This window comes from Helianthus annuus, chromosome 5 (genome assembly GCF_002127325.2).
Source record: "Helianthus annuus cultivar XRQ/B chromosome 5, HanXRQr2.0-SUNRISE, whole genome shotgun sequence".
Classification (NCBI taxonomy): Eukaryota; Viridiplantae; Streptophyta; class Magnoliopsida; order Asterales; family Asteraceae; genus Helianthus; species Helianthus annuus.
The window spans coordinates 11,171,509-11,187,198 of NC_035437.2; the positions used below are offsets into that span (position 1 = coordinate 11,171,509).

The 15,690-nt window shown below is 35.7% G+C and overlaps 1 long non-coding RNA gene across 1 annotated transcript; it reads left to right on the plus strand.

The window, feature by feature from the left end:
- Positions 1 to 13,193: 13,193 nt before the first annotated feature.
- LOC110938545 lies at positions 13,194 to 14,525 on the plus strand. Its single transcript, XR_002591472.2, has 3 exons — positions 13,194 to 13,544; positions 13,840 to 13,889; positions 14,398 to 14,525. It is a non-coding gene; the product is annotated as an uncharacterized LOC110938545 (long non-coding RNA).
- The last annotated feature ends 1,165 nt before the right edge of the window (positions 14,526 to 15,690 follow it).

A 15,690-nucleotide genomic window follows, 5' to 3' on the forward strand; every position in this document is an offset into this window, starting at 1 on the left:
TAACTGAAGGAAAACCTGAATAACATAAACCAAGGTGCATGGTTCCTTTTAGGTACTTAAACAGTCTGTTCACTGCTTGCCAGTGTTGAGCACTAGGATTGCTAGTAAATCTGCTCAACTTACCCACAACATAAGCTATGTCAGGCCTTGTGCTAATCATAGCATACATCAAGCATCTAATGACTTTAGAATACTCTAATTGTGAAACTGAATCACCAGAATTTGGCATCAACCGGATGCTAGGATCTAGGGGAGTGCTAACAGGAGAACAATTATAATGAATGAATTTCTTCAACACTTTCTCAATATAATGAGACTGTGTCATGGTTATACCATTGTTAATCCTTTTAATCCTTATTCCAAGGATCAGATCCGCCTCCCCCATATCCTTCATTTCAAAATTTGAAGACAACAATTTCGTTGTCTTATCAACCTGATCTTGGTCAGTACCAAAGATCAACATATCATCTACATATAAACAAATAATCACTCCTTTTCCAGAGGATTCAAATCTACTGTAGACACACTTATCAGCCTGGTTTAAAAGAAAACCATGAGATAAGATCATCTCATCAAATTTTTGATGCCACTGCTTAGGTGCTTGTTTCAAACCATATAATGATTTGATGAGTTTACACACCTTGTGCTCTTGTCCAGGTAATACAAAACCCTCAGGTTGTTTCATGTATACCTCTTCATCCAATTCACCATTCAAGAACGCGGTCTTGACATCCATTTGATGAATTACCAAGTTATGAATTGAAGCAAGAGCTAAAAGAAGCCTTATGGTGGAAATTCTTGCAATATGAGCATAGGTATCAAAGAAATCTATTCCTTCCTTTTGTCTAAAGCCTTGGATAACCAACCTGGCTTTAAACTTATTTATGCTACCATCAACTTTCATCTTTCTTTTAAAGATCCATTTACAACCCAATGGTTTGCAACCAGGAGGCAAATCAGTCAATTTCCATGTATTATTATGCATGATAGAATCGATCTCATCTTGGATGGCTTCTTTCCAGAAAGCAACATCCCTAGATGCCATTACCTGACTGTATGTCTTAGGATCCTCCTCAATATTGAAGCCATATTGATACTGATGTTCAACCTCATTCCTGGTTCCTTCCACCAAATAAAGATGAAAGTCTGAGCCAAAGGACTTGGCTTTCCTAACCCTAGTACCCTTCTTAGGTTCGGTACTAGTAAATGGTACATCTTTGGTACCGGCAGAGTTATTACCGAACTCAGTTACAGCTAATGTTTTCAAACTATAAGGTATGTCCTTTAGTCTAGGCACAGAAGAAAATCTATCCTCATTGCCAAAATCAGCAGTTCTTGACTCAATCACAGTGTGAACAGAAACATAGTCATTCGGTTCCGTAACATAGAACCTATGAACAGGGGAATGCTTACCATACCCAATAAAGATGCAATCAATGCCTCTTTCACCTATGTTTCTCATTTTTGGTTCAGTAAGCTTTACAACAGCACTACAACCCCAAACTCTAAGATGACTTAAGTTTGGTGCATTTTTGTACCAGAGTTCATGTGGGGTTACTTTAGACTTTTTATTAGGAACTCTATTCAACAAATAACAGGCTGTTAACATAGCCTCACCCCAGAATCCTTCACTTAACCCAGAATAGGATAACATGGAATTAACCATTCTTTCAAAGTCCTATTCTTCCTATCTGATACACCATTTTGTTGTGGTGTATAGGGAGCAGTGGTTTGATGTATTATACCAGTAGACTGAAAGTAAACTGGATCATAATACTCCCCACCTCTATCAGTGCGAAGGTTCTTTATCAGACAACTTTGATGTCGCTCTACCTCTTGTTTATAAATTTTGAATTTATCAAGAGCTTCATCTTTTGAATGCAACAAATAGACATAACAAAACCTAGAGGCATCATCAATAAAAGTAACCACATACTTTTTATTTCCAAGTGAGGGCGTACTATGAAAGTCACATAAATCAGAATGAATTAATTCTAATACCTTAGAATCCCTTTTAACATCTTTAAACGGTTTCCTAGTAATTTTAGTCAACTTGCAAGTATGACATTTACAACAGTTTTGCATGTCAAAGGCAGGTATTAGGCTCATTTTAGACATATCTTTCATCCTATAATAATTAACATGACCTACGTGCCATAAGCGTGAAACATTCTCAACATTACTAGAAGATATAGATGTCATACATACAGATTCAACAGCAGACGGGACATTAATATTAAGCATGAACATGCCATTACATAAATATCCAAATCCAACAAAGGTTCCATTTTGAGATAAAATAAACTTATCCGACTCAATGACCTGTTTATAACCACAGTTAGAGTAAATTACAAGTTTTGTCCTTTATGTTTGTACCAAATTATAGGAGGTGTCCTTTACCTTTAATTTTGACGAGTTTTGTCCTTAACGTTTCAAAATCTTGCACGTTATGTCCTTTAACCCCTACTCAGTCAGATTTTTTTGTTAAATATGGTCATGTGCCTTGCACATGAGGGTATTCTTGTCATTTTATCTCTCAAGGGATTATTAAGTAAATAACTTATATCAAGGGACTAAATATGTAAAAAGATTAAAGAACAAGAAATTAATTAAAACCCCACTCTCTCTCTCTTCTTCATCTCTACTCTCTCTCTTCTTCTTCTCTCTCTCTCTCTCCAATATCGTAACTGATAGATATGTATTGGGTGTGACATATCTCTACACTCATACACTTCAATTCTATACTGTTAATTTCAGACCTGCCAAATTTAGATTGTCTTTACTTATCAACATCTTTAAAAAGTTGGATTTTGCAAAGAAATTATAACAGCCACCATTAAATAAACCTGCAATTGCTCTTTAATTTATATTATTAGATATGAAGGCTTTGCAGGAATGCAGGAACAGAATAGAGCATTTGCATATGCTCTATTGTTTGATGCGCTAGTATTTCATATATGCTCTAATAGATGCTCTAGATGATAGATGCTCTAATCTATTGCATCTACTGTTCACAGATGCTCTAATTGTGACAGATGCTCTAATAGATGATAGATGCTCTAATCTATTGCTACTATTGCTAGATGCGCTAATATGGAAATATGGAACAGATACGTATATGTGCTAGTTTTTTTGTTAAGTCTGATATCCGGTTTCCTATTTTACGGTTTCTTGGTCAACAAGTTGTAAACCCTAATTTGGGAATTATAAATAGTTGATAGGATCTTTGTAATTGGTATCACCTCAGTAATAAAATCCTAACCCTAGTTGCAACCTGTGGACGTAGGTCACCTTGACCGAACCACGTAAATTCTCGTGTTCTTTATTTTCTGCTAGTGTGTGTGTGTGTTTGTTCCGCTTCCGCTCGAGCCTACTCTGATTCGATACCCTAACAAGTGGTATCAGAGCCAAAGGTTCAGTTAAATACACGGTTCACACGGTTATCGCAGGAGAGGGAGAGAGAGCTGGACGAGAGATCTTGATCTGTTGTTGCTGCCGTCGTCGCTGACTTGTTTACGACCCGTACCTATTCTCTAGTTACGGCTCTAAGGTCTAGGGTTTGCGCCGTAGGGTTTGCTGTTGCAGATCTGGTGGTTTTAGGGTGTTTGGCGATTAGGGTTTCAGTTGCTTGGTTCCTTGTGGTTTTTTCTGGTTTTCTCGTTTGCTATGGCTGAAGACGGGAAGTTCCGAATCGAGAAGTTCAACGGTACTGATTTTGCATGGTGGAGAATGCAAATAGAGGCGTTGCTTGGTGAATGCGATTTGGATGTGGTACTAGAAGAAAAACCTGCTGGAATGGATAAAGCTGCCGAGGCAATTTGGAACTCAAAGGGCAAAAAGGCAAGAGGTAAAATTACACTGGCTTTGACGAGGAGTGTTGCATTTAATATCATGAAAGAAACAACTGCTCGTGATATGTTAGCAGCTTTGTCAAATATGTATGAGAAGCCGTCTGCCGGTAATAGGGTGTTCTTGATGAGGGAACTGTTTAATATGAGGATGAGCGAGGGCAGTTCAGTTGCTGATCACATTAACGAAGTCAATTCAATTTTGTCCAGGTTAGCAACTGTGGGCATGAAGTTGGATGATGACACTCAGGCTGTGGTTTTGTTATCTTCCTTACCTGATAGCTGGTCAGGATTTGTGACAACGGTCACTGAAACTGCTGGAACTGGAAATTTGAAGTTTGATCGGGTCCGGGATAGTGTTTTGGGTGAAGATGTTCGCCGGAGGAACACTAGTGGAGGATCTACTTCTGGTATGCTCAGTGTTAGCAGGGGAAGAGGTAAAAACAGAAGCAGTGGGAGTCGTGGGAAAAGCTTGTCTAAAGCTGGGAAGAATGTGAGGTACTGGAACTGTGGTGAAAAGGGGCATGTTAAAAACGAGTGTCCTGATCCTAAGAAAGAGGATGGTAAGCAGCATGTAAACAATGTTGTGTCAGATGACTCTGACGGTGACGTACTGGTTTGCTGTGTAGAGTCTATAGATTCATGGGCTATGGATTCTGGTTCTTCGTTTCACGCCATGCACAGCGGGGAGACGATGGTGAATCTGAAAAAAGGAGACTTTGGAAAGGTACGATTAGCTAACGGTCATGTTCTTAATTTTACGGGCATGGGAGATGTCAATCTGAAGACTCCACTGGGCACTACATGGAACTTAAAGAACGTCAGGGTAATTCCAGGTTTAGCGAAGAAACTTATTTCTGTTAGTCAACTGGATAAACAGGGACTAGATGTTAAGTTTGGTGGTGGGAAGTGGAAGGTGATTGATGGAAATCTTGTTGTTGCCTGTGGGAGGAGACGAGGATCGTTGTATCTAGTTGAGATACCTGCTGAGGGAGTAGCCGTCCCTGTACAACATAAAGTCTGGTTCACTGAATCTAGTAAGCGGAAGAGGGTTCAATTTGCGAACTTGAATCCTGGTGCTTTGGGGATGTCAGTTAAATGTAGTCGGTGGTCTAAGTTTAAGCCAGTAAGGGGATTTGGTGATAGTGGGAGCACGGGTCGTGTTCCGGGTACAATCACAAAGAACCGTTGGGTTTTGAAGACGAAGATTCCGACTGAAGAAAAAAGCTCTCCTGGAAATGGTTTGCAAAATGTGGAGAGTGGTATTGATTCTCCGTGTATCTCTGGAGCTGGTGGATCGTGCAAGCCGGTTGAGACAGAGGATGGGTCAGTGACGATTTCAGTCATGGCTGGGTTGGAGCTTGTGGGAGCTTCAACTGGTCTCTCAGGTACTTGATGAGAGGTGTGGTTGCAACTAGGTGGTTTGGATGTGACTGAAGTCTTAGCTTGTTCTTGGGAACTGGAGGCTTGAAAGACTTGAACCGGTGATAGGTTTACTTGGATAGACTTTGTGGTTTATGCAAAGCCTCCAAGTGGGAGATTGTTAGATATGAAGGCTTTGCAGGAATGCAGGAACAGAATAGAGCATTTGCATATGCTCTATTGTTTGATACGCTAGTATTTCATAGATGCTCTAATAGATGCTCTAGATGATAGATGCTCTAATCTATTGCATCTACTGTTCACAGATGCTCTAATTGTGACAGATGCTCTAATAGATGATAGATGCTCTAATCTATTGCTACTATTGCTAGATGCGCTAATATGGAAATATAGAACAGATACGTATATGCGCTAGTTTTTTTGTTAAGTCTGATATCCGGTTTCCTATTTTACGGTTTCTTGCTCAACAAGTTGTAAACCCTAATTTGGGAAATATAAATAGTTGATAGGATCTTTGTAATTGGTATCACCTCAGTAATAAAATCCTAACCCTAGTTGCAACCCGTGGACGTAGGTCACCTTGACCGAACCACGTAAATTCTCGTGTTCTTTATTTTCTGCTAGTGTGTGTGTGTGTTTGTTCCGCTTCCGCTCGAGCCTACTCTGATTCGATACCCTAACATATATATACTCTAATTTTCAACATTTGTATGCTTAAAGAGTTGTACATTGTGCTTAATATTAGTTTTGGTGTATCACTTTCTGTCATTGGGTAGTGTGGGCGGTGGAAGGGCACATAAGCTCACAGTCCTCGTCATATGAAATCCACATACCATTTTCTCACACAAGTCTGGATAGAGAGAGAGAGAGAGAGAGAGATTGGGAGAAAGAGAATTCGGACATCCGACCACACTCCGCCGACGGCCAGTATCGATTACGACGGTGATGATAATAGGGGTAAACGAAAATGAACACGATAGTGGTTCCGGCGAATGGTATGGTGGCGCATCAGACCCGATCTCCGAGACACACAACTAATGCTAAAGCTCATCCTAGAGCTCGGTGGTGGGAGATCTGCTGTTCGATGAGATTCTGTTTCAGTTGTGTAATCCCTAATTTTTAGTTTGTGGTTATTGCTTTATTTCTATTGTTTGCTTGATGATGGTGAGCATCGGCTCATCTGAGAGTTTTTTAAGTTGTTATCTGGTCAGATTATTCGTCCGCTTGCTACAATCTTGTGGTTTAAGAAAAACGAAAAAGTAAGGTGTAATGTTGCAAGTTTGCAGCTGGTTTGAAAGATTAGGGTTAGGAGATTGTTGGTTCTGTGTTGTGTTCTCACAAGGTAGAAAAGACGACTTGCGTCTGTAGATTAACTTTAGGGTTTGTGTGTGTTCATCATATAAAGAAGAAGTAGAACAAGCAATTGGTTATGCAGCTGGTATAATAGAATATTAGGGTTGGTGTTTGTTTGTAAGTTGTAGAATAAGAAGAAGAAGAAGAAGGGTGAATGTGTGTTGGGTTTGGGTTTTAACAGAAAAACGAATAAGAAAAGTAGAGTGAAGGTGACGTGATGGCTGTTGTTCCTTAGGATTGCTGTTGTTAAACGAAGTAGAAGAGGAAGTTTTGATATTTATGAATGCAGTTTGGTAGGATTGCTGATGTTATTCGGTTTAACCCGATTCTCCCTATGTGAACCGATTACCCGCCCATTGATTTGCAATGCAAGTTAAGTTAAGTTATAGTAATTAAACGGGTTAGTCAGGTTAAGGTTGAATTATTTAATTGTGGAGTATTAATGCTAGGAATTCATAGTTTTAATCAAACAGTACACACTGTTTGTTTATTAGTCCTAAGTTCAATCAACTCATAGCTCTGCAAGAAGCAGTTAGCAAACTAACTTTGTTGCATCTAAGCTAAGTGTAATAATGCATGTAAAATATATATAACATGTTATACATTAATACTTTTTATGGCCTTAAAACATACACTTGAAATGTGTGCATCATGCTTTCAAATGATTTTTTATTATGAAATTTGCAGTCACCAAAAATCTAGGGTAAAAATAATTCAAGAATGAGAGGGATTTGTCTGGTTTGTTTTGCTAACTATGCAATAATTTTTAAATTCTTTTTTTAACATTTGGGTTTATTCATTTTTGTTGTTTGGTTGCAGATATGATATATAATAGGGTTTACGAAGGGAGAATGGATCTTATAACAGTTGTGATAATAGGAGTAGAAGGGACTCTATGTCATGATGATGGTCTTTTTTCCTCTGATGTGTGCTTCTCTAAAAACTACCCCAATGATCCACTTGTATGTCTTCATATATATCTCTTTTTTTTCCAGTTTTCATCATGTGGTTTGATATTATAACAGGACTGATACAATTTATAACCAATGTATACTTTCACACCTTTGCGGGAAAGGTCTCTTTATCCAATTTTAGTATACTAAAAATTGTTTATAATGCGCGTATTTATTAAATCAACGAGAAACCTACTTGGTTGATAGCACGCGGTTTAAATATATGGAGGTTGGGTATGTGGCTTTTGGCTTGATGGAGCAGTGCAATGATACAAGTTCCAAATAATGATTGTATCTTTTAAATTATAATGTATATACACATTAGTTTTCTGATGTTTTTTTAGAATTGAAACTGAATAGAGGAAGTTCAGGGGTTGTTTTGTGTCTTACTGAATTTGGAGCTTGGAAACTGGAAAGTGAAAAAAGTAATTGAAAATCGTGTTAATTGACATGTTTAATTTGGTTGGTTTATTGTACACAGAGTTGCTAAGCGTATATAGAGGTTCAACTGGACAGTATCCATTTTATGGAGCAAGTGTTGGCATAGCTGGTGATGGTATGATTGATTATTGTTGCAGGTGCGGCCGCCGCTTTCTACCTGTATCTGAACTTGGCGGAAGGTGGTCACAGAAGCTACGCCACTGTTTTATCGATGTACAGGGTGTTCTCTGTTTACCAAATAATCACATAGGAAGTTTATAAATTGACGTTGTTTGTCATAAGGAGATAGTACGTGGATTGCTAAGAAGTTTATGTGTGAAGATGTTAAGACTGGAGGTTCAACGTGTTTATTAGTGTACACAATTATTTATATAACGTTGTAATTATAGTTGTTACTCAGATTTTGATGACGAAAGAAGTATGATAAGCTTAAACATAATTGGTGTAAATCTGATCGATTGCACGCCAATTTCGTTGCCCACAGCGCAACGCGCGGGTCACTTTTCTAGTTCTTAACTATATTAGAACCATTATTGTGAATAAAGATTTTAATTGACTTCATATTTCTGGATATTAGAAGGTTGAGCTCCTTCAAGAAATATGCTCGCTCTCAGAATACCCACTCAGAGCTCAAGCAATTGGGGATCACATTGTCCCAGATCCAATCTCTGCTTAATGATGTTTCACCCAAGGAAATAACTGATGAATCTGTCAGACTATGGCTCAATAGAATGCTATGTGTTACATGGTCTTTTTCCCTTCGATTATGTTTTTATTCACAGCCTATTTTACCTACAGAAGTTTTGTATCCAATTATCTGCCCCAAATTACCTCTCAATTCAATTAGTTGAAAGAATAACAAAACCCTAATTTTTAATTTCAGTTGTAATTACGTCTCACATTGCTTCTGAATTCAAGGCATTAAAGTTGCCTAAGTTTACAGATTAAAACGTACATAATCTGGTTGCAAGTGTGAGTTGAAGCATATTGATTATGTTATGTACTCATGTGTAATAATGTAGGTATTGTTTGACTAGTTAGATGGGGTAAGGAATTAGATTTGAAGGACCTTATTAGGCATCTTTGGTAAAGACCTATTGCTGGTGGCATAAGATAGATTGGTCTTCTGGTTGTTTTAGGGATTGAAGAAGATAGAGAGAAGAGATGAAGAAGAGAGAGAGTACAGATGAAGAAGAGAGATAGAGAGAAGAGAGAGTGGGTTTTTTAATTAATATTTTATTCTTTAATTTTTTACACATTTAGTCTATTGATATAAGTTATTTACTCAATAGTCCCTGGAGAGGTAAATGACAAGAATACCCTCATGTGCGTTGCACATGACCATATTTAACAAAAAAATTTGACTGAGTTAGGGCTAAAGGACATAACGTGCAATATTTTGAAACATTAAGGACAAAACTCGTCAAATTTAAAGGTAAAGGACACCGCCTGTAATTTAGTACAAACATAAAGGACAAAACTTGTAATTTACTCCCACAGTTATTTAATACAATTCCGGATAAGAGATTCTTTCGAATCACTGGTACATACAACACATTATCTAATAATAGATGTTTTCCGGAAGTAAATACAAGTCTAACTTTTCCAACTCCTTTGATGGGCTCGGTTGCAACATTTCCATCCTTAGTACTGATCTGTCTTCAATTGGTTCAAATTCCTCAAACCATTTGAGATCCTTGCAAACGTGACTCGTAGCGCCCGAGTCTACCCACCATGCAAGCATGTCATCTTGTACATAAAAGGATTCAGAAATAAATGATACATAATTCTCAACTGAATTATGTTTATAAACCATTGGGGTTTTTGAGTCCAATAACAAACCCGAATACCGAGTTTCATTTATTTGACACCCAGAGGGATTTTTCCCGACTTGTACACTTCTAGTAATTTCGCCCAATTGCCCCATGTGTGTACCACCACAGCCAACGGGTTGCACCTTTGTATTAAATATGTTTGATTTAGAAATATCACCTTTTATTTGTTTATTATTCAAATCACAAAATAAATTTTGTTTATCTGAATCAAATCCATTTTTTGTGTTTTGTAAATAATTAACATGTCCCGAATGACTAATTGAATCAACTACAAAACTCGTAGGTTTTGTCAAGCTTAAAGTAGAATTAGTAAGCGTACCATGTGGAACATTTATATCTTTTGACCCACTTGGACCCGCTATGTTAGCTTTGTTTCCATCCGTAATCTTCACACGACAATCTTTCTTGAAATGCCCCAGTTTGCCACATCTCCAACAACCTCCTTTTGATTTCTTATTGGAATCAATATCCTCCGAGTTAAACTTTCTTTTATTTCTCTTACCCTTGTTCAACTTCCCATTTTTCTCATCACGTTCAACCATTTTGAATCAACTAACTTTGAAATATAATGGTGAACAAATTAAAGTAAACTACAATACCCTTCTAATTCAAGTTAAAACCCCACTTTCAATTAGTTAAACTAAATGATTTTCCACTTCACCAAAACAATTCTCTAACCAACAGAATTATTATCCTTGAATTTATTCTTCAAATTAAGCGTTGATGACAACAAATTTCAGTTACTCCATATCAAATCAAATGGAAGGTAAAACAATTAAATTTTAAAAACTCAATTAAGATTCCGTAGATTTAAGAATATTGAATTTTAAAACAATTAAGAATCTAATCTAACTACTATAATAAAAGAACCCAAGTTTTGGACACTTGTCATTCATTGAAGGTATTCTCAAATTTATATTTATCTTATATTAACTAAATAAATAATAAATTAATATTAAATCTTATCAACCTTTAATAAAATATTATCCTCAAATCTAAATTGTTAATTTAATATATTTTTAAAACAAATACATCTCTTTCCTACTTATTTTATATTAAATATATAAATAATAAATTAATATTAAATGTTATCCTGATTTATTAAAAATATAACTTTTTTCATTATTTGATATACAAAATTATATCTATTCAACTCGTGTAAAATGCAGGGTTTTGAAAAATATAACTTTTTTTATTATTTACTATACAAAGTTACATTTATATAACCCGTGTAATACACGAAGTTTTTAAAGATATAACTTTTTATCATTTGCTATGTAAAATTAGATTTATTCAACACGTGTAATACACGTGGTTTTTAAGATATATTTTTTTATTATTTGGTAGATTTTTCAACCCGACTATACACGGGTTTTTTAAAGATACGACGTTTTTAGTATTTAATATACAAAATTACATTTATTATATAACCCGTCACGGGATTTTTAAAGATACGATATTTTTAGTATTTAATATACAAGATTACATTTATTTAATATGTGTAATACACATAGTTTTTAAAGATATAACTCTTTTTTAGTGTGTAATACATGAAGTTTTTAAAGATATAACTTTTTATCATTTGCTATGTAAAATTTGATTTATTCAACACGTGTAATACACAGGGTTTTTAAGGACATAATTTTTTTTATTATTCGGTAGATTTTTCAACCTGACTATACACGAGATTTTTAAAGATACGACGTTTTTAATATTTAATATACAAAATTACATTTATTTAATATGTGTAATACACATGGTTTTAAAGACATAACTTTTTTTTTTAGATCTATTCAACACGTGTAACATACGAGGTTCTTAAGGATGTAATTTTTTATTATTTGGTAGATTTATTCAACCCGATTATACACGGGTTTTTTAAAGATATGGCGTTTTTAGTATTTAGTATACAAAATTACATTTATTTAATCTGTGTAATACACATGGTTTTTAAAGATACGACGTTTTTAGTATTTAGTATACAAAATTACATTTATTTAACCCGTACAATACACATGGTTTTTAAAGATATAACCTTTTTTTATTATTTGATGTGTAAAATTACATTTATTTAACCCGTACAATATACAGGGTTCATAAAGATATAATTTTTTTATTATTTAATATATAAAATTACATTTATTCAACCCGTGTAATACACGGGGTTCTAACCTAGTTATAATTATTTAAAACTGAATTGTTAAATTCAATGACCTTTGAGTGGAGAAAATGTATTTCTTGAAATACAACTACGATCAAATTAAATTGGACCGTTCCCTCGTTGCATAATTAAGATTTCGACCAAATTCAAACCCCAATTTTTAAATATTATGATTGAATTCAAAGTCAAAATTTTGCCCGTTAGAATTACCAACAAAACTATCACAGGCAAATATTTGAACAAAACTACAACTACAATTCGAATCAAATTGAACCCTAAAATAGGTTTATCTTTGTTGTATAATTGGTCTAGAACAATTAATTTCAAAGAAATTAACAAACCTGGAACCCGAATTGAAATTGCAAAATTATGATGAAACCTGGATTAATCTCTGAATCGTATGAGAACTATCAGAAAAACCTATTTGCGGGTTACACGCAATAATTTATCAGATTAGACAAAGATCACTCTTGTTGAAATTGGATTTAATGAAACTGTGATATGAAAAGCACAAAACTGTAACCGTCTTCTGTTTCTTTGTGCGTTCCCCTTTATTCTTATTGATCGAGAGTATTTACTAAGTCTGCCAAGACTTTTATGCCATGGCCTTTTGTTAAAATAAAGTTTTTTTATATCTTTGTAGTTGGCCCACTAGAAGACTTACGTAAGGACTATTAGTCCCAAACAAGAATTTCAATTATTGGGCTTTATCAAAAAATACAATAATAATTTAGTATATGTAATTATTATTTACAAGGCCCATATAGACTCAAATAATATTAGGATTAAATCGAGCCCGCACTCCCACGTCACCTAACTCGTTTAATCTCTAACGTTATTTCCTCGATCAACAAGTTAATCCAATACCCTAAAATCCATTGATAACACTAAAATTACCAACAATTAATTGTCCGGATAGTCCCTGTGGTTTGCCATTTTTTTCATCTTTAGTCCGCACCTTTTCAAAATAGCATGTATAGTCTCTGTGGCTTAACAAACTGTTACTCAGATAGTCTCTATAAGGGATGGGCGTTACATAATTCAGTTTGGTGGGTGTGAAATTACAAAAATACCCTTGGTCCATCTCGCTCTTTACTCTGAGACACATCTCTCTATTCTCTCTCTCTCTCTCCTTTAAAAAACCACCACCACAACCACCTCCACCACAGCCATCATCACTCAACCGCCACCACTATCACCACTGCCACAACCACCCTCCGCCACAACCACCACTGTCGCCATCATCACCAACACCGATTTTTGCTGCCACGTACAATCTATGAGAGGCTCAGAGCCATAGGTACAAGAATCTTAAGCTGCCACGTACACTTTGTGAAGCCGGTGTCTACATTTGCTTCCACATGTTCCATCCCTATTACTTCACACAAAAACCCTGCCACTCATCTAATATCTTCTCATCGGTCTCTCTTTTCATCTAAGTCGCTCTGATGATTTTTTTCGTATTAATTCGGGAGAACGATCGTTAAAGGCACCTTCGCGAATGTGGAATTTGCTCAGAACACAGAGACTGGTGAAAGTTGTTGATCTGAACCACAAGATGGTCGATTAGGTTAATTTATTCATCTCACTCGGTATATATGTTGTGTGGTAAACTGATTTAAAATTGATCAATACCCTTATCAGAATCTGTTTCAGTTGTATGGTTACATTGCTATTGACCTACGTTTAGAGTTTTATGATGCCTATATACATAAAAGCTCCCCTAAAATTGTTTTCTTATGATTGTTGTCAGATCAAGAGATAGATGGTTTCATAATCCGGATTGATGTATAAATTTGGTTGAAGATTTTATCGAATTCTCATAATTTGTTATAACCACTTACCAATTGTATATTTTGGTGTAGATGGCGCTGGTAAGATAACATGGGATGATGAAAAACCTCAACTTTAGCAGGTGAATAATACTTGCTCTGAATAGTTGTCTAATTACTAATACCCGATCTTAGGTAAAACTTGTATCAAAGATAGATGACAGTGAAGTTCATTTGTATTCGCACTGCTACAATATTGTAACATGATTCTCAATCTAAATCTTTACAAATCAAAATAAAGCTTTAATCTTTTGACACAAACCTTAAAACCCCTTTCAACTTAGTTCGTAGATAAAAAACGGCCCAATTGTCATAGATGCCCAAATTTTAGCGATAAAGTTATGGAAATTTCTTTGGCATCGATCATTTAAGAGCACGAATGGATGTCCCACTACTATGACCACAAATAAAAATACGGCAATGAAGGACGTGACTGTGTAGAAACAAATTCCTCTTATTTTTTTTACCCTAACTGAATTTCTACAGTTTTAATATAGATAATAATTATTAATAAGAGAAATAAAAACTTTAATTTTATAAATTTAGAAGCTGGGATGAATGTGGAACCTGATAATTGATAGGATGTTTCAGGTGACCCAGTACTGGCAAGTTCAGATCTTACGATTACATATCGTGATTTTTTATTTTGGTTGGGCAATTTATATTTAGCATACATGCTAATGGACCTTTCTCGTCGGTGAAAATAGAGAGCAAAAATCGGCGGTGGTGATGATGGCGGCAGTGGTGGTTGTGGCGGAGAGTGGTTGTGGCAGTGGTGGTGGTGGCTGAGTGGTAGTGGTGGTGGTGGTGGTGGTGGTGGAGGTGGAGGTGGAGGTGGAGGTGGTGGTAGTGGTAGTGGTGGTGGTGGCTTTTTAAAGGAGAGAGAGAGAGTATATAGAGATGTTTCTGATATAGAGAGAGTAAAGAGAGAGATGGACCAATGGTATTTTTGTAATTTTACACCTACTTAACTGAATTATTTAACGCCCATCCATTACAGGGACTATCCGAGTAACAGTTTGTTAAACCACGGGGACTATACATGTTATTTTGAAAAGGTGAGGACTAAAGGTGAAAAAATGACAAACCACAGGGATTATCCGGGCAATTAACTCTTTTACATATTACTATATCGTATTAGTTCCAAACATTGCGAACAATAGTTTGCTTTTGACATTTTACGTTTTGGCCATCCAACTTTTCAACCTTTCCTCACAAGTCTTTCAAACATATTTTTTTCTCCATTTTGCTTTAGTCTCTTTTGTATTCTCTATTTCTTCATTCATTCTTACCCTATTGCGTCCCTTTTCATTGTTTTCCTTTTAATTCTCAATTTCTTTATTAACTAGATTTAAACCCCGCGTGTGGTGCGCTACGGATTCCACCACGATCACCAGATAGTTTAACCCAAACACACCCCTCATGTTTCGTTTTCGCGCTCACCTCTTCAACATGACAATTTTGTATTTTTCTATTTATCTAATAAAAAAGCACCCACGTACTTGATGTTGATATCAAAATATACCGTAACGGATATTGGAAACGAAAAAGGAAAAACGAGAAAAAAAACAAATAAAAAGAAAAGCAAGAATGACTCAATAAAACCTTCTGAGATAGTTATAATGTCTAGAATCAAAACATTCCAACTTATTCTTGTATTCATTCATCAACTTCAACATCTTGTTTGTTCACCAATGTTAACCTCAAGCATTAGCAAAATGAATTAAAATGGTGAAAAGTAGCATAAACAAAGTCCAGCCTTGACATTGATGGTTAAACAAACTAATCTTTAACTTCTAAACTGGTATAATATTTTAAGACCTGAAGTGTCATAGAAGGTCAAACTTGTAGTAAACAGGGTGATTTGTCCAAAATAGAGATTTT